Source organism: Pteropus medius, unplaced genomic scaffold (genome assembly GCF_902729225.1).
Source record: "Pteropus medius unplaced genomic scaffold, Ma_sr-lr_union100, whole genome shotgun sequence".
Taxonomy (NCBI): domain Eukaryota; kingdom Metazoa; phylum Chordata; class Mammalia; order Chiroptera; family Pteropodidae; genus Pteropus; species Pteropus medius.
The window spans coordinates 23,718,938-23,736,945 of record NW_024350319.1 but is presented as its reverse complement, the minus strand read 5'-3'; the positions used below and the strand labels follow the sequence as shown (position 1 = coordinate 23,736,945).

The following is an 18,008-nucleotide window of genomic DNA, read 5'->3' as shown; positions in this document are numbered from 1 at the left end:
CTAGACATTTCTTAATGTATGAAGACAAATGTGTAATTAAATCTGGAAGGTTTTTTTTCTTTTCATCTTCTCTTTTTTCATTTTTTCTTTTCTTTTTTGGAACTGCAATGCAAAAAAAGCCCAATTACTTGTGATAATGAGAGTCAGGGAGCAACGGTGCCCAAAACAGAAGAAAAAAATGTGTTGCTATGTGAATGGAATCTTATGAAGAACAATTGTAATGGGAAGCTTTTTTGTGCTAGGCTAGAAATTACAGCTAGAGCTACTGCGATGCCACCCTTTAAAGTTAGATGATTAAGGCAAGGCCGTTTTCTCTGAGGTGCATGGCAGGAAAGAGTTGTATCAAGCATGAGTTGGAGATGTAAATGGTGGTCAGCATATGGGATCTAGTAAGGAGGGTAGATCCAGGGTATGAGCTAAGACTGCCAGGACAGAGAATGTTAGGAATGGGGCCATCTTGCAGCCCAGCCTTTCCTATATTACCGTTTTGTTCCACTTTTTAGCATTCTTTTTTTATTTAGTGATCTAAATTTCAGGATAAAATATTATGTTTTGTCTTTTATTCATTCTATTCTGATTTGGTTAATTTTAAATGTTGTTTTGCTTTTATAGTATTTTCCTCTGTTGGAATATTCATATGTATATTCCAGTTCCCTTGGAATGTTCATTTTATTTGAATCTGAATAAGAAAATGACACTATGTGAATTGAAAGAATTCATAACAATGAGTTTTAGTAGCTGCTTTTATAGTCTTTTCAAAATTTAATGATATTTCTTTTCACTTTATTATTGTTATTATTTTTTTTTGTAATGAACAATTCCAACAATATCACTAGGAAGAAATATTTTTCTGATATCCTCTTTGAGGCAGGGAGTATGAAGTCACCGTTGAGCACAGCTGTCCCTCCAGTTCCCTTAGGAAATCCAGATTCTATAGCCAGCTCCAAAATTCGCAGCTCAATGACACCAAAACAATGGGGTTGAACTATAATATGTTCCCTTTTTAAAGTTACAATCCCCTGACTTTTGGATTCTGCGAAATGCATCCAACATTTATTTTTATTTAACAAAATGGAATTAGATGAGTTTATGCTGAAAATATCACTTTGTCTCATCTAACGAACAGATTTTTTTTTTTTTTTTTTGACAAGCTAGTTACTTAGTATTTGTTCAGCACTGTGCCAGGCACCGCAGAGAGCTCAAGAGAAAATAAATTACAGTTGCTGTTCTTAAAGAACATGTCATTTTCTTGGGTATTTTAAATAAATGCATTCAAAGCAAAGAGTCCAGGAGTGAGTTTCAGGTATGTGCAATATTATAATTACATTTGTTCTTTTTCTGGGGAGGATATCTAAAGTTTTCATTATATTCTAAAATAATTTTGTTTAGAAAAAGGATTAAGAATCACACAAGTAGAGAAATAAAGAGTTACCAATTTATGCAATTCTGATTCCAAATAGACCAGGAATTCAGAGAAGAGACCTCAGTGTAGCCTGAACAAATGTGGAAAAGTATTGTAGAGTGAGTGGCCCGGAAGAATTTGATAGAGGAGAAACTGAACAGAATTCTAAGCAAACGTACTGAAAAATCATCTACCACCTTAATTTGGAAACAAAACATAGTACAAACTGTGTTTTTGATATAGGAACATAATTAATAAATGAAATATATGAAGCCACATGAAACTGAGTATGGATTTTGGCTTTTCCATTTGTTAACTGTGTGATCAGAATCTCTCAGAAGGTCAGTTCCCTCATTTGTAAAATTAAGCAATAATATCTACCTCCTGGAAGTAGCATGAATATTAAATGAGATAATATGTAAAAGGCTACTGGCAGACATCTTAATTCATGTTAAAAGTTCTATAAGTATCATTTCTCTTCTCTTTTAGATTCCAAGTGCACTGGTGTTTGGTACAGATCATGGTAGATGGGATAAGTGGTCAGGAAAGACAGAAGTTGAATGTTGACTGGACTTTTTGGAGAAAGAGTCATAGAAGCAAGCAAAGAACTAATTGGATTTCAAAAGGCAACAGAAAAGTTGGTGGGCATTTTAGTAGGGGAAAAATAGAAGCAAAGGTATCGATTAAGGAAATAGTATGATGTGAATAATGCTAGGAACAGAGAGGACCTCAGGTCCTTAGTGCAAGCTTGAAGGACTTGATTTTCATAAGAAAAGATCTAGGCATTATCTCTTGAATGCCAAATTCTTAGTCTTGATCCAAATGTATTAATCATTTAGATATGCAGATTCTGACCACCTGAACATTAAAACCACTATTTCATCTGTAATTTTCTTTGACTTAGGCTTTGATCAAGGGTTGTCTCTTTGGGTTGTAATCCTCTAACTGAAATATTATTCTCTAACATTTCCTTGTACTGATTTATTTTTCTTGATAACACTTATAGAAGCAGTACATTATAGAACAAGGCTCAAGAGGGCAATACTTAGTCTATTTTGCACATTACTATATCCTTGTTTGTAGAACAGTACCTGGTATTTATTTACTCTCTATATATTCGTTAGATAAATAAATAACACCTGCAAGATATTTAGGAACAAGAACCCACCATATTTACCTATAGACTGGCTACAGAGTACCAAAAAAGGCAAGGGTCAAAGCTGGCAACAGTCCACAGTTTTATCTTTTAGTTTTGTTTGTTTTCTTTTTTTAGTGACTTTTTATTAAAATGTGCCTATCCATTACTGGTTTTGGATCTCTAAACCAAAAAGTCCAAAAAAAATTACATTTTGGGTTGAATACATATTATTCCATCAGATTTTGAAAGACATCTGCTTCAAATTAAAAATTTAGTTGAGTGAAGTTAAAATATAAATTAAATTAAATTGATTTTTCTTTTGATTTATCTTAAGCTATGGTCTATGAAATTAACCTTTCATAAACAATATGTATGTGTGTGTGAGGGATTACTTTGAGTAATAAAAATAGATTTAGAAGTAAATAAGTCATAATGGAGTTGGATTCTATTGATTAAAAAAATTTTTTTCCTAGAAGAGATTTTAAATGACTAAGTGTTCCATGTCTTAGCATCAACACAGTATTCTTATTCTGCAGGACAAAAAGAATGGACTAATGACCTGTGATAGGCATGGATAAGACTAAATTTCAGAATCAAAATATCAGTGGATAAGAGGGATTTTCCTCTCATCTCTCTAGTATATTTGAATTTATAAATATGGGTTTCTGAAATTTAGGTGACAATTTTTCATAACTAATGGGCAGCCCACATATTTTTAGTCACCGGAAATTCCACTGGAAGAGAGGGTGGGTATGGCCTTTGTTGCTGGAGGTGTGGAGGTTGGACTGCAGAGTGGGGAAGTTAGTAGTAGCATAGGGTCTCTGGCATAAGATGCTATGATTCCTCTATAAATACAAACCCCGAATACAAGAATATTTTGGGATATTACACTGAGCTAAATTATTTTTCTTTTCTTTGGAAAATTACAGATGAAATAGTGGTTTTAATGTTCAGGTGGTCAGAGTCTGCATATCTAAATGACTAATACATTTGGATCAAGGTTGGGAATTTGGCATTCAAGAGATAATGCCTAGATCTTTTCTTATGAAAATTAAGTACTTTTACTTTACTGGCCCAAATCCCTTACTATGAAAATTGTGATTAATGTCAGTACGTTAATTTTAAATACTTAAATTGGTCAAATGATAGGCACCATCATGTGTATATATATTCACTTTGAACACTCCAGATGTTCAAATGTTTGTAGATATAAAATTATAAGCATCACTTTCTGTCATATAACGGGCTTCTTTTGGTGTCTTCTGAGCTACACTTGGTTATTTATTGCTTATCTTTTAAGATAAGTAATAAATTGAATTTAGATTCCATAGTTAAACTACATTGATTCTGCTCTGTGTAGATTTGAAAATTTTTTATGGAGTTTCAATTTCCTATCAGTTGAATATCAAGGCAATGCTCATTGTCAAGAAAAGACTGAATATTTCTATACTCCAGATAGTTGCTAGCAATAGCCCCACATTTTCAATTTTTTAGTTTTGGTATGGTGACTTTTTGTCAGTATTTATCCTTTGTATGGTTACAATTAATTAAAAAGTAATATACTTAAGATTTCGATTAGACTGTTGGTCTATTTATGCTCAATTATACAGATATGTATTTTAATGGCTTGTTATATTTTGTGGTACTTGTGTTATGCCTACTTCTGAGCAATATGGCCTATTAACAATTCAGGTACATTCCAATTATACCAGTAAATGGAGAAAATAGGTAGGAACTTGCAGGTAAGGAGTAAAGAAAGGAAATACTGGATCAAAGATAAATAAGCATAAGAAGAAAATGGGGAAAGAACATAGTAGAATTTTTAGATGAGGTCGAATTAACAAGGGATGGCCAAACTTGAGACAAAGGTAAAACACAGGGACAGGGCAGTTGTAAGAAGTGTTAACAGATAAAGCACAAAAAAAATTGAATATTTAAAAAAAAACTTCTTGTTCTTAGAAGTCCATTTAAACTAAATGTAATCTTCAGCAGTTGTTATCAAGGAGGAATTATCTTTATATTTAATTCAGATAACTTCAATCGATACATTTTTTTCTTAATATTTGTTAGAGTGTCATTTGTGAATTATGAATAATGCTTTATAAGCATAGAATTGGATACTGCTCTAAGATATTAGTAGTTTTTTGTAGTTTATTTTTTTCATATTACATAAAGTAATAAAGTAAACTTAACCAAAAAATTATAATAGACATTTTATATTTTAATAGGAAAGGTTTCTAAAAATTATAAGTACAAAATCTAGTGTGAATTGGAGTATTCAAATTTTTTCATATTTCTTTATTGTGTCTATAGGATGTTTATTTTTTAAACAACAAGAGTATTTAAAAATTGTCCAATTTTTCACACAATACTGATAGGCTAGCTTGTTGAAGAGACTTTAACAATGTTTTTGCTGCTTGTATGTTTGCTGTAATAATCTTTGGAGCATTAGATTTTGGGTTTAAAGCAGAGAGTAGAAACGAATGGCCTATGGACCAAGTTGCTATAGATCTGTCCCACAAGTTTAGTTCATATAAATTCCTCACTGTATTTTAAAATTTTTCACTTAGTTGCCAAGTAATTTTATGTAAAAGCAAAGCAAAACAAAATAAAACTGAACCAATAAGTATCTTTTGAAAAGTTGGAAGATGTGGCTACATTGGGCTCATACTCTCACCTGGCAGTATTGCCTGAATTTGGTGACCCATTTAGATAAGCCTGTATTTTAGTTCACAGCAGTGCACATCCTTCCTTACTGTACTGTCACCTATCTTGCTGCACTTAATTATGTCACTTACCTGATCTCTTCAGGCATTTGAGTTTGTGACTCATTTTAATAAACTGAAGTAACAATGATGAATTAATTATGACTTCTTTCTAAAAAGTCAAAACTCTTTATTATTATGAATGTGTATGGTAGTTTATTTTAAAATGGACACTTTGATAATAAAGGCAGCTAGAATTAAATATTAAAAGATATTTTATAAAGGTTAATTTTTACTTCATTTTTATTTGTATTAATTACATCTTATTTTCCTGGTTTATTCATTCATTTTCCTTTACTTTTTTAAATATGAGTATGAGGTTATATCTTTTTAGTTCTTATTTATTAATAATAATGCTACTCAAATCTATAAGATTCCCTCTGAGTAGATCTTGAGCTATTTCTAAAAGAAATATTTTTATTTTTTTAAATATATTTTGTAAATTTAATTTTGATCATGTCTGACTCAGGGGTTAAGAAAAACATTTAGAAAATGTCATTGCAGTAAGCTTTACAATTATCTTTTTATCGTTTCTAAATTTTTTGGTTAATCAACTGTAAAATTTCTTCTTTTTAAAATGTGTTGAAAATTTTCGATTGCTAATACTTGATGCATTTTTACAAATATTCCTGAGTCATAAGACATGAATAGAAGTTCAGTACTTGTAGTGTAAAACATAGATAAAACAGAGATAGATGGAAAATACAGATGACATAACTGAGCCTTTTAGTTGTATTTTTTAGACCCCTCAATCCTTAAAAAAAATGATTTTGTTCTATATTCTGTTCTATTCTAAAAGATATAAATTAGGGTCTCCTACTATAATTGTATGTTTATCAAGGTCACTGTGTACTTTTAGCAAGTTTGAGTTTTTATATTTAACTGCAAAATTTATAGATCTTTATAAATTGTCTTTTATGATTATATTTTGTGCCTCTTGTCCTATTGAATGATTTAACTTTAAATTCACCTTTACTAATATTGTCACTTTTACTTTGCTTCTGTTTGCATTTATCTGGTAGCTGAGCATTTTATTTTAACCTCTTTGCTTTATGTGTGCTGTTAAAGAAAAGAAAAAAATAAAACAAGGTTTTGTTTTTATGCTTTTTTTTTTTTTAAGTATCCTGTCTTCTGTAATAGGGGAAGTTGGCCAAGGCAGTCACATTTAGTATAACTAATGATAACTTTATTGCATGATTTTTATTCTGCTTTCTGAATTTTTCTAGTTATTTTTTCATTCTGATTTTTCTCATGTAAAGTGATAAAGGATTTTTTTCCTCTAAACTGCTAAATTTAGAGCTTTTAGTATATCTTTCCACTCTACTAGTACTTACCTTTCTGTTTATATCATTAGTTTTCAAATTTACATTATGTGATTATTATTTTAAAAAAGAAACAAATATAATATTCTTCTGTTCACAAAGAAAGGTAATTTTTAGAATGCATATATTTGCCACCTTTCCCTAACTCATTTCTAGTCTCTAGTATTTGAAGAGATAGCTTAATATTCTTAATTCTAGACTTATTCAGCTTTATCTTTTAATGTTTCACTTTAGATTTTAAAACTTACTTAGTGACAATACCAGATTTTGACAACTTTCAATGAAAACCCATATACTACTGGGGACAATAAAAATTGGTATTACTTCAGAGGATGGATATTTATTAATGTACAATAAATTGATATATGTACCTTTGTATATTCTCTAGAGTAATTATTGTGCCAGGAAATGTAAATAAAATTGTTCATAGCAATACTGCTTTTAACTGGTAACTACCAAGGTTCTCCAACAAGAAAATAGACAAATTGTGCAATGAGTTCATTGAATTATGATCTTACTGTGAAAGCAGATTATCTACAGAAATGCATGAATTTAAGAGGCATATTATTGCATAAAAACTAAGTTCCAAAAAAAGAGTAAGTTCCAGAAAATTACATACAGTCTAACATCTGTTTTTATAAATTTTAAACACAAGAAAAGCCAATAATATATCTTATAGAGATATACATATAAATTTTTATAGAACATCTATTCAGAAAAAGCAAGAAAATGATGGTGTTCATTGCTAGTACAGTGAGGCAGGGGTATTGTAGCCTAGGGTCAAAGTGTTAGGACAGTCAGGTGGTTGGTTCATAGATATTCATTTTCTTACTGTGCTTTATAACTTTCATGTTTTTACTTATTTTATAAGTAAAAACTTTTCATTAAAAAGAATTCCAGAAAAGAATGTGTATTTATAATAAAGCATATCAATTGTCCACCTCTTCATGGAGATTATCCATACAGATTTATCTGTGTGCTTTACAAGGCTCATAGCTCACAACTCTTTTCCTCCCTTCATCTTTTCCTATTCCAAGATTTCTAGTCTTGCTCAGTTGATGTTTGATACATTCTCACATATTTATCAGATGGGAATATGTGGACACCATATTCTCAGAATCTGTGCATATCCAGAGATGTACCTCTTTTATTTTCCCAGGTGACAGGTGTCTCGTCTGGGTATGGGTTCTTGGGTTCTTGATTACGGTCCTTTTAGTGGTTTGTGAATGTTAGCTTCTTCTATCTTTTGGGATTTCGGATAAGTTTAAATGCTAGTCTGATTCTTTTTATTGACAAAGTTACTTACTTTGAATGAAAGCTTAGAAGACTAAACCCTATCTCAGGAATTTAGAACAATTTACCAGAATACATATAAAAATAAAGGTTTTTTTTTTTTTTCATTAGTCTTTTCTGGGATGTGGTGAATCTTTTCAATTGGCAGCTCAAATGTTTCCTCCGTTCAGAAAATGTTTTGTCTATTGTTGGCTTGATTATTCTCTCTCCTCCATCTGTTCCTTTTCCTTCATTTGAAATTCTTATTATTTGCATCTTTCTGTATTTTTCCTTCAGACTCCTAACTTTTCTCCTATGATTTTTTTATATTCTTGTATTTTTTTCTCTTGATTTTGAGATATTCTTCTTCATCGATCTCTGTCAATTCTTAAACATTGTCACCTTTTTCATTTTCTTTACTGAGTTTTTAAAAAATTCAGGTTATTTTTTAACATCTACAGGATATCCTTATATGGTCTTAGTTTTTATTAGTTTCAAGTTATCATATTCTTCTTAGTGAACTATTTAAAATAAAAGCCTGCAGTATGGGATCTTCTGCTTGAAAGTCCTCCTATAGGTTTCTGAGTTCCATGGCCCTTTGGAAGCCATCAGGTCAGGTTAGTAGGGTCCTGTAAGTGCTGGCTAACCTGAGAAGAGTATGAACCCAATATTTTTTTTTTCCTTGGGTCTGCAGTGAATAGATAGGGAACTTGAAATCCAATGAGGCATTATGAAGGAGCTTCTTGGGTGCTCCCAGACCTGCTGGTGTGCAATGCAAGCCTTAATACATAACTTCAAAGATAATTAGCAATTTGGCCCCAATTATGGCTCCCCTATAGGTTATCAGACCCCATATGAGCGTGATTTCCCTAAAACAACTCACAAATCTTCAATGATGAAGTTATCCCTGGGTGCGCCAAGGTCCAAAAACAATCACCCCAGGCCACTGGTTTCTGGACTCCCATTAAGACATAGAGAATGAACAGTTTTTCTTAAGTGACTGCTGAACACGAGGGAGTATGGTGGGAACATTAAGGTTTAAATTCAGGAGATGTCTTTCCACAATTTTCCAGGTCTTTCTGTAAGACTGATCAGTTACACATAAAAGCTAATGCATTTATGGGGTTTACTATGTCTCAAGCAGTATCTACTTTAAATTGTCACATTAGTCTCTCTAGATATATAATAATTGCCATGTTTTAAATGAATAAACTGAGGCTTAGATAAATAAGTAACCCGCTCATAGTTGCATTAGTAAGTGGCTAAGGTTTTTACTCCAATTTGTCTGGACTCTAAACTTTGTACTCTTTCTAGTAAATGAGTCTTTTAATTTTAAGTTAGCCTGAACTTGTTTGCAGAGAAATTGTGAAAGTTGCTATATTCCTTCATTCCTTCTAGCACGTATATATGAAAGTATTATTTTGGAATGATAGCTACTGTAAAGTAATATGGCTGAATCTGATAGTTTAAATTTCATCTGAACTACTTAGAAAAAAATGTTTAAGTATCCATGCCCAACAAAACTATCTCAGCCTTAAAGCTACCGCATTGGATTCTTGAAAACAACATTTCTTATTCAGTTTAGAATGGATTTAAGCAAAAAAAGATCCATTTATGAGAAGCTGTGAGGGTTTGGGGGGCAAGTTATAAATGCTGGGTTTATGAAATTCAGCAGCTGTTTTTGAAATGGATACGGGCAGTTAAAGACTTAGTCGTGGTAAAAAGTAGTCCCAATTCTGAACTTATTTTTAAAATAATTGCTTCTAAGATGATTAAACAACAATATTAGACAAATTATTCTAGAAACTCTGGAGGATTAACAGGAAAAAGATGGCAGTGTTTCCTTCTTTTGCCCCTAAATGGTCTTCAGTTCAATAAACATGGAAAAGACAAGATAAACACAAATATGCAAATACAAATAATCATTTTATATAGCTGTAATTAGAACCAAATTTTAGCCATTCTATTCTTTCCTCCTCTAATTTTTAAATTAAAATTGGCTCTTAAACTCACTGCCATAAGATATACTAAGGAACTAAGTAGTTGGGGAAGTGCAGTGAGGTTAAGAAAGGCTATACCAGGTAAGGGTATAATTGTGACAGCAGGTATCTCATTTTGTGTTGTTCCAGACCCCTTCCTAAATGCCTTATTTGTGTTATTTTGTTATCTTATAATAACTCATTAAATTAACTTTTTCTCTATTTGGTGGATGTAGAAACTAAAGATTAGAGGGGTTAAGTAGCTTGCCCAAGGTCACATTAGTCTATTGCATATCTACTTTTTATAACACTAGTCATTCTGAGTAAACATATGAGCTGTTAATTAATTTTTCTTGGATGTATTCAGTTAGTTCTGAGAGGTCATTTTATATAGAGGCAGGTGGAAAATAACTCAAAATATTGTGCCAAATAACTGCTTGGTATTTATTCATTGATTTATTCAGCAAACATTCTTTGTTACTATCGATTGAAGTAATGTGTCAGCTCCCAGAGGTCATAGGCCTAAGGACAATTCTGGTGACTTTATAGTCTACTCTGAAATTGTTTTCTTTCTCTCCCCTCACTTTTTTTTCTTCATCTTTTGTGATATGAATACAGGATTTAAAAGTAGATTAGGTGTATATACAGGATTCTCTTTACTGCTTTCAGAAAATAAGAGTGTCTGGAGAGCTCAGTTTTAGTATTTATCAAGTAAAAGTGAATCTCTTGCTGCTTTTCCTGAATATTTTAGGAAAGGTAAAAAACATTGACTTAGGCCTTATTTTTCTCGGTTTGCTCTCACAACTTACTCTAAAATCACACTCTTTATGGTTCCCATCATCATATCCCTTTTACTCTTGATTTTTAAACTTAAAAATTGTCATGTTAAAGATATTTGCAAGAAACATTCAAATAAATGGATGTATTTCATGTTTTCCCTCTGTTCAGTTGAAATCATAAATCTAGCAAAAATTTGAGAAGATTGACTGGCCATTTCATTAATCGGAGATTGGTTTTAGAGAAATCTTTCTTCTGACAGAGAGGATAGTGAAATAGACTAAAAGTTTCAGACAATACATAAAAAATGAAAAAATGTTATTTTAGTTCTACGTGTATTTGATTTAATAATAAACTTCATAATTAAAGCTCTTTATGAATGATTATCCTCACTTTTTCAAATCTATTTATATCCCATGTTATATTATTTTTTAGTTTATCAGCATAGAAACATGCTGTAATTTCTCCTAGCTACCACTTTATTTTTCTGCTCTCTTTTACAGAAACATTTCTCCAACAAGTTGTCCTCATTTCCTCTCTACATTCTCTATCCTACCAGGCTTGCTTGAGCCTACCACTCTCAGGTTTTGAACCCTCAATTTCAGAGACTGCTCTTTTCAAGGTCACGAGTGACCTCTACTTGCCAAAACTAAGGTGAAATCATTGATCCTGACTACACTAAAATTTATCAGCAGCATTTGGCACAATCGATCATTCCTTCCTGCTTGAAACATTTGTTTTACAGATCACTTGGTTTTTCTTTTATCTTCTATCTACTCTTTCTCAGTCTCTTCTATTTTCTCCTCTGCCTGATGTCCTAAGGATTGAGTTCCTTCAATCTCTCAGTTCTCAAACTTTTCTATTTTTCTCTTTAGGTGATCTCTTCCAGTCTAAGAAATTTATATTCTATCTACATGGTGATATACACAGTTCTATTCCCCAAAATCTCCATTCTTGCATTCAATTGCTTTAGATGACATTAATATTAGATTATGTTTCTATTACTCAAAGGCAATACAACTTAGTGGTAAGAATCTTGCGTCTGGAGCCATATCAACTAGGTTTGAATCCTGGCTCTATCATCTACTCTGTCTGACCTTCGATGAGTTACTTAATTTCTCTGTGTGTCAGTTTCCTTTATTTATAAAGATAAATAAACTGATATTTGGAAAGCATTTAGAATAGGACCTGGCATATATAAATTCTAGGTAAAAGTTTTATTATTATTATTATTATTATTATTAAATTCACATCTGAACTAGACTTATTTTAAAACTATGCTCAGAAGTAAAATATATTGGTACATTGGTAGTCACAAGACTACAATTTGATTATACTCAATATACAGGTTATATATATAGGTTACAGTTTGGTTACACCCAATCATTAATAATATTTCTCTCAAGTTCTGTTTAAGGAGGGAACACACTGTACCAATCCCTGTATATGGAATCAATTCCCCCACTAGCTATGTGCCTTCAGGTTACTAATGTTAAACTTTATTTGCCTCATTTGAAAGTGGGATATTTATGCACCATAAAGGTCTGGTATAATAAGCAAATGAGAGAACATAAAGTGCTTTGCAGAATGATTGATACTAAATAAACCAATAACTCAATAACTCTGGCAATGAAGAATAAAGATCAATTCCCAAGTCATATAACTATTGCCCTTGCTTCAATATCTTATAGAATGTGACTGGTGGAATTTTATGAATGGCTATATATTTTTAGTTTTCAATAAAATGAATAAGGACAGACCATAGGCTTTCCTTAACAATTCTACTTAACAACAATAAGGAAAGAGAAAAAACCCACACATTTGGAAACTATGATAGTGGCTATAGAACCCGTACATCTGGTCTGACTTATGGTTAGAAATCTTCAGTTTACATTCACTGGCTTGTATGTTTCTATGGAGTTAGAGTTAACCCTTTCAGTTAAATTCATTTAGAGAGCCTATGATTTGGAGATTATTTTTCAAGCAATTCAGTACCCTCTTAGGAAAAACTGAAACATGTCTTCAACATTCTCAATCTTTCCTTCTGGCATCTTTACTCTGCTTGTCATGATCAAACTCATTTGAAGCATCTTATGTCCCAGCGCTCTTCTTCCAAATATGAAAAATTGCTCTGAGGAAAATTAGTTACATTTTTAAATATTGTATAAGAGGCTCAAATCAAAACATTCCATTCTGTATTTTGCTCTTTGAAACAAATTATTTTGTAAAATTGCGGGTGTCGTTCTCTGTTAAAAGATCTATTATCAGTAAACATGTACAGGAGGAGTTGTATTCCATGGGCAGCGGCACTTTCTGAAAATTTCTGAAAGCTCATGTTAGTGAGAACCTAATTTTTCTGCACTGCCCCTAAGTAGCTCCGCGAAGACACAGATCACTGATTTTAAAAATATATACATGTATAGTAAGAAATTTAAATGTGTATATAATAGAAATATGTAATATATATATTAGAAATATATGTACATATAATTTCAAACATATGTATATATAATAAGATATATGTATTTATAATTTAAAGCATATTTACGTATAGTTAGAAATGTGTGTGCATAAGCATATGCATACATAATTAGAAATCCTACTTTTTCTTTAGCTATTGGTAATAAATAGTATTGAGGGAGTTCTAAAAAATACAGACCTTGAAAAAACGTCCAGACGACATTTATTTTCTACGTCTTTTATTAAGGGCCATTTTGGCTACTGGCATATTTTGTTTCCGGGCTAGCTACTGGGCCTCTTCCAAATTAGAGGTACGTAAGCAGCGCAGATGTCACCTTAGTCATCTAATTTGCATTTAATGATTATATTTGAAAAACTATTCTAAGTGATGGAATTTTCCTCTGGAAAAGAAGAGTCAAATCGGCCTCACTACATAATTCTCTCTTTTGTCCTTACTTTTCGAAAAATTTTTCCTTCTCTCTCAATTTTTATGCATACACAGAAATGTGGCTGTTTAATAAAAGCTTCCACCACTACCCTTGTTTCAGGAAGATAACCTGATTCTTTCTTCCCATGTAAAGAAGCTGGGTGATAATAAAGATCCATTTTTGTTGCCCGAAAGCTTCATGCACTCTCCATTGATGAAATCACCCTGTGACAAAGCATGAGAACAATGCATGCAAAGAAATTATTCTTGACATATCCCTTGGGCTGTTGACTTTCTTGTGCTGGGCAGTCCATTGAGATGTACTATTATTATTTCTCATTTGATTATGTGTGTGCATATGCTGTCAGTTTGCATTGCTAGGATAAGCAGTTTGAATTTGATGATTCAGTGTTTTAAGTGCCATCTCTTCCTCTTAAACAAAATCTCATTTTCTGGCAATTTCAAGGCTTGTTAAATTAGGCCACAGATGAATATATATGCAATTTTTATTTTCCTTTTCTGTTCTCCCTCTCATCATTTTCCCTGGCGATAAGAATAAGGAAGAACTCCACAGAATTTTTAGTACTACACCTAACACTTTGGAAAATCTATGTTCAAGTGCAAGTAATGAACTCTTCTTTTTGGTCCTTTTAATTTCCTAATTAAGAAGTATCTTTACATTAGTTAGGAAGAAAAGATGATCTTAGGGACCAGTCAAGTTTTCTCTCTTTTAGAGATATTCTTTTTGTGGAAATTAAAGTTTCTTTTGGCTTGCACACTGAATCAACTTTCTTTTGTTGTTGTTGTCATTGTTGCCATGTTTGGTTCAGAGCTGCACCCTCAATGTGTATAACAGACAAGATGGCCAACTTTGAAACGAGGTGTGGCTTCTTGGCCACTCACATCAAAACTTCCTTTAGGTATTCTCAGAATGGTTCCCACCTCTGAAATTGACCCCCGAATGAATTAACATGTCTCTGAACACTGTGTGACCTGGAATTTAACCATCCTCATCAAAGTGGAAAAAATTAATTATAATAGTCATATTTTTATCAAGTTAAACTTGATAAAACTGTCCTCTTATACTGTCCTGGACTGAATTTCTAGAACATGGGTTATAAATCTCCTTAATATGTTTGTCTTATCAAACATATGTGGGCTTAGATACGTGGGCTTTGCAATTCTAACATAAGGGACCTAGAGTATGTGAAAAATCTCATGTTCAAAACGGTAAATGAATCTGCTGTTAAAATAAGAATTTATAGTTGAAGCATCAATTAAAAATTATCAATATACATGTAACAGAGAATAGGAAACGTCCTCCTCTTAAATTTAGTTTCTTTCCCTAAAAGCAAATTATCTTACATAGTGTTATAATTTACTAATATACTAGAATGTAATTGAAGATGTCTCTCAACCAGCTATATTTGGGAGGTGGAGTTCCCTTTCCAATACAATAGAAAATTGTTTAGTATGCATGTAAGCAAATCTGGCTAAATCTTTCAATACAGCTACGGTAGTCCAGAAAAATCAGGAATTGTTGTAAATCATACTACATTGACAACCTACAGGATATATTTACTCTTTTTTAATCTGTTAACTAGCAAGTTCTCACTAATAAGTTACATTGATAAGTACATGATAAATATATTTTGATATATATATACTTATATATGATAATTGTAAATAGTTATACATAAATATTTTTCTACTAATAAGCTGCATTGATAAATGATAAATATGGAAATCAAAAACAATTTAAAAAATATATATAACAATAATTTTGTGGACTGAAAATGAAGTAGTGTAGTTAAGTTACTTTGAAAAGTTGAAAATTTTAAAAATTTTAAGTTTTTATTTATAATATAACTTACATTTGATATCATGACATAAATTACTTGGAAAATTACATTTTCTTCCTTCTCATTTGTCATCCCCCCAAAATTAGATATTTTAACATTTAAAGAGATCTTAAAAAGAGAATAATAAATTGTGGTTAATTGATTTTATCGGATTTGCAAAAGTGATAAGGACTTAGGTCCTGACCTCCATTTAGTAATTTCAGACCATGGAAATCACCTAATTACTTAAAGTACAGAAGAGGAAACATTTTTATTAAAGTACATCTTACGATGAACCCCAAGAATAAGAAAGCTAAATACAAAGCGGTTCCAATGGAAATAGAAGTGAAAACCCTACCCCTCTGAACTTCTTTCTTTTCCTTTCACCTTACCCTTCCCTAAAATACCTTCATAGAATCCAGTTTCTGGAACACAAATTGAAAATCATTCATTCATCCATTCCCCTCAATTTTTATGTGTAAATGGAGGCCTAGATATTTTCCCAAGGTCATAGCATCATTTGATGTCAGAGAGAGCTCTTCTGACTTTGATCTATTGCTCTACTTGTCCAGAGCTCACAGTTTTTTTGTTCATTCTGACAAATGTTATGTCTTAGAAATGTGGCATTCTTTCTTGTGATATATTTTGTTTGTTTATTAATTTGAAGTTATTCAATAGAGACTTGAGACCGAAATGGGAATAATAGAAATCTAATATTTGAGCAAAAACTGAGTTCTTTATCTTGAGATAATGGACCATTCAAGAACTATGTAATGAAGCCATAATAACTCAATCAGGGTTGAATCTTTATAAATGACATATGTTTATATGAGTCTCTAAGTAATGCTACGTTGTAATCTTCATGTTCATAGAGTCAAAAGCTTTTCTGTATGACCTTCAAACAAAGAAAATATATGTCCACCATTTTTAGTTTCAAAGGAAATTGCAGGAGTACAGAATTCCACTAATAAAACTATGATCAAGTACAACTGATAGACAGCTGGGTAAGCAGCTGGGCTTTTCATGGACAAAACAAAGCAAAAGTGTGTGAAAACTGAACTTTATTTGAATATGAACTAAATTCAACTCCAAAATCCATGAATGCATTGTGCAGTTGTGGATTTCTGTGTGCAATGTTCTATTTCTTTCTTTCATTTGAATCTTAGAAATGGTAAGTAAATTTTTCTCAGCACACATGGCACCTTGTGTTTGTGCCAGCCCTCTAGACATTACTCATAATTTTCTCAAATTAATACAGTCTAGTTTTCCCATTACATTTTGCATAAATAATAGTGATGCTTTGCATTTCTTAGCAGTATGTCTTTTTAAGATTTGTATCTTAAGATAAGGTTATTAATTCATAAGCTGTCATTAAAGAATGTAAAAGATATTGACACCTTTTGCTCATTTATTACATTCGATGAGAGAGATTAGCAAGGTCAAACAATGAATCAGCAGGACACTGGGAAGAGAAACTTTCCAAGTTCTCTGAGGGCAAAGCCCCACTTCCTGTACAGCAGCTCTCAGATCCTTTCTCAGACGACACTTGACTTTTGATCTTGAATAGCTTCAGAATTCTTCTAGTATGATTTCTGAGAAATAATATTGTGTACTAGACCAACACAATTTAAGAATTCCACAGAGAAAAAAGGATTTGCAATAGGTTTAGAATGTTTAGAAAGCTTCTCTGCTGTTCTCTGTGGAAATAAAACCTGAATCACCCAACCAGAGTAATGTGAAATAAATATTTTACAAATAGCAACAGATTGCACAGTAATATTAGTGCCCAGTAATACATGTGAGTACTTAAAAAGCTGCTTGTGCTTCTTATTAAAAACTGAAACAAATTTCTCTTCTGTTAAACGCTGATAATGTGTTTTAACATAAAATATACATCAAAATAATTATGTCCTTAAGTCGCTCTTATCTAGAAAAGGACAGCATTTACTTATGAAGTTTAGGTTGGAGCATTATTACTGTAAATTCACCACCTCTTTAAGGCATTAAAATGAGCATGACTTCTTAATTACACATATCCTTAATAATGTAAATAGTAAACTTTCTTATTACAAAACTCCAGTAGGTAGAAGGTACTAAATTTATACCAATGGTTCAAACTGAACTATCTCATAACTGGATACTATTCTAATTCCCATAAAAACAAATAAGACTTTATTAGTTTTTTTGAATATTTTATATTGATAAAAAACATACACAAGGAAATCAATATAAATGCTGCCTCTATTTTGTAGATGATGAAACTTAGATTTTGAGAGGTTGCATTTTTTTCCCCAAGGTTTAATAGGTGGTAAAATAGCAAAATTCAAGTTGAAATGCTGCTTTATTTGTGTTCAAAGTCCTTGTTGTTAAAAACCATGCTATATGGCTTCTAATGCTTTTACATAAGGAAGAATTACTTCACAAGTATACTTTTGTTCTTTTATTTTTTATGAGTCTTCAAAAAATAAACCCTTTTTTTTTTTTTTGGAGCAATTTGGGTTTACAAAAAAGTTAAGCAGAAAATACAGTTCCCATGTGAGATCTCTCTCCTCTCCTCCCATTTTTTCTATTATTACCATAACTTGCATTGGTGTGGTGCATTTGTTATAATTGATGGGCCAATAT

At 31.8% G+C, this 18,008-nt stretch overlaps 1 protein-coding gene across 5 annotated transcripts in view; it reads left to right on the top strand.

Annotated features, from left to right (window-relative positions):
• Positions 1-18,008, top strand: part of KCNC2 (potassium voltage-gated channel subfamily C member 2) — a 183,658-nt gene that overhangs the window by 100,341 nt on the left and 65,309 nt on the right. The gene's annotated exons all lie outside the window — the stretch shown is intronic.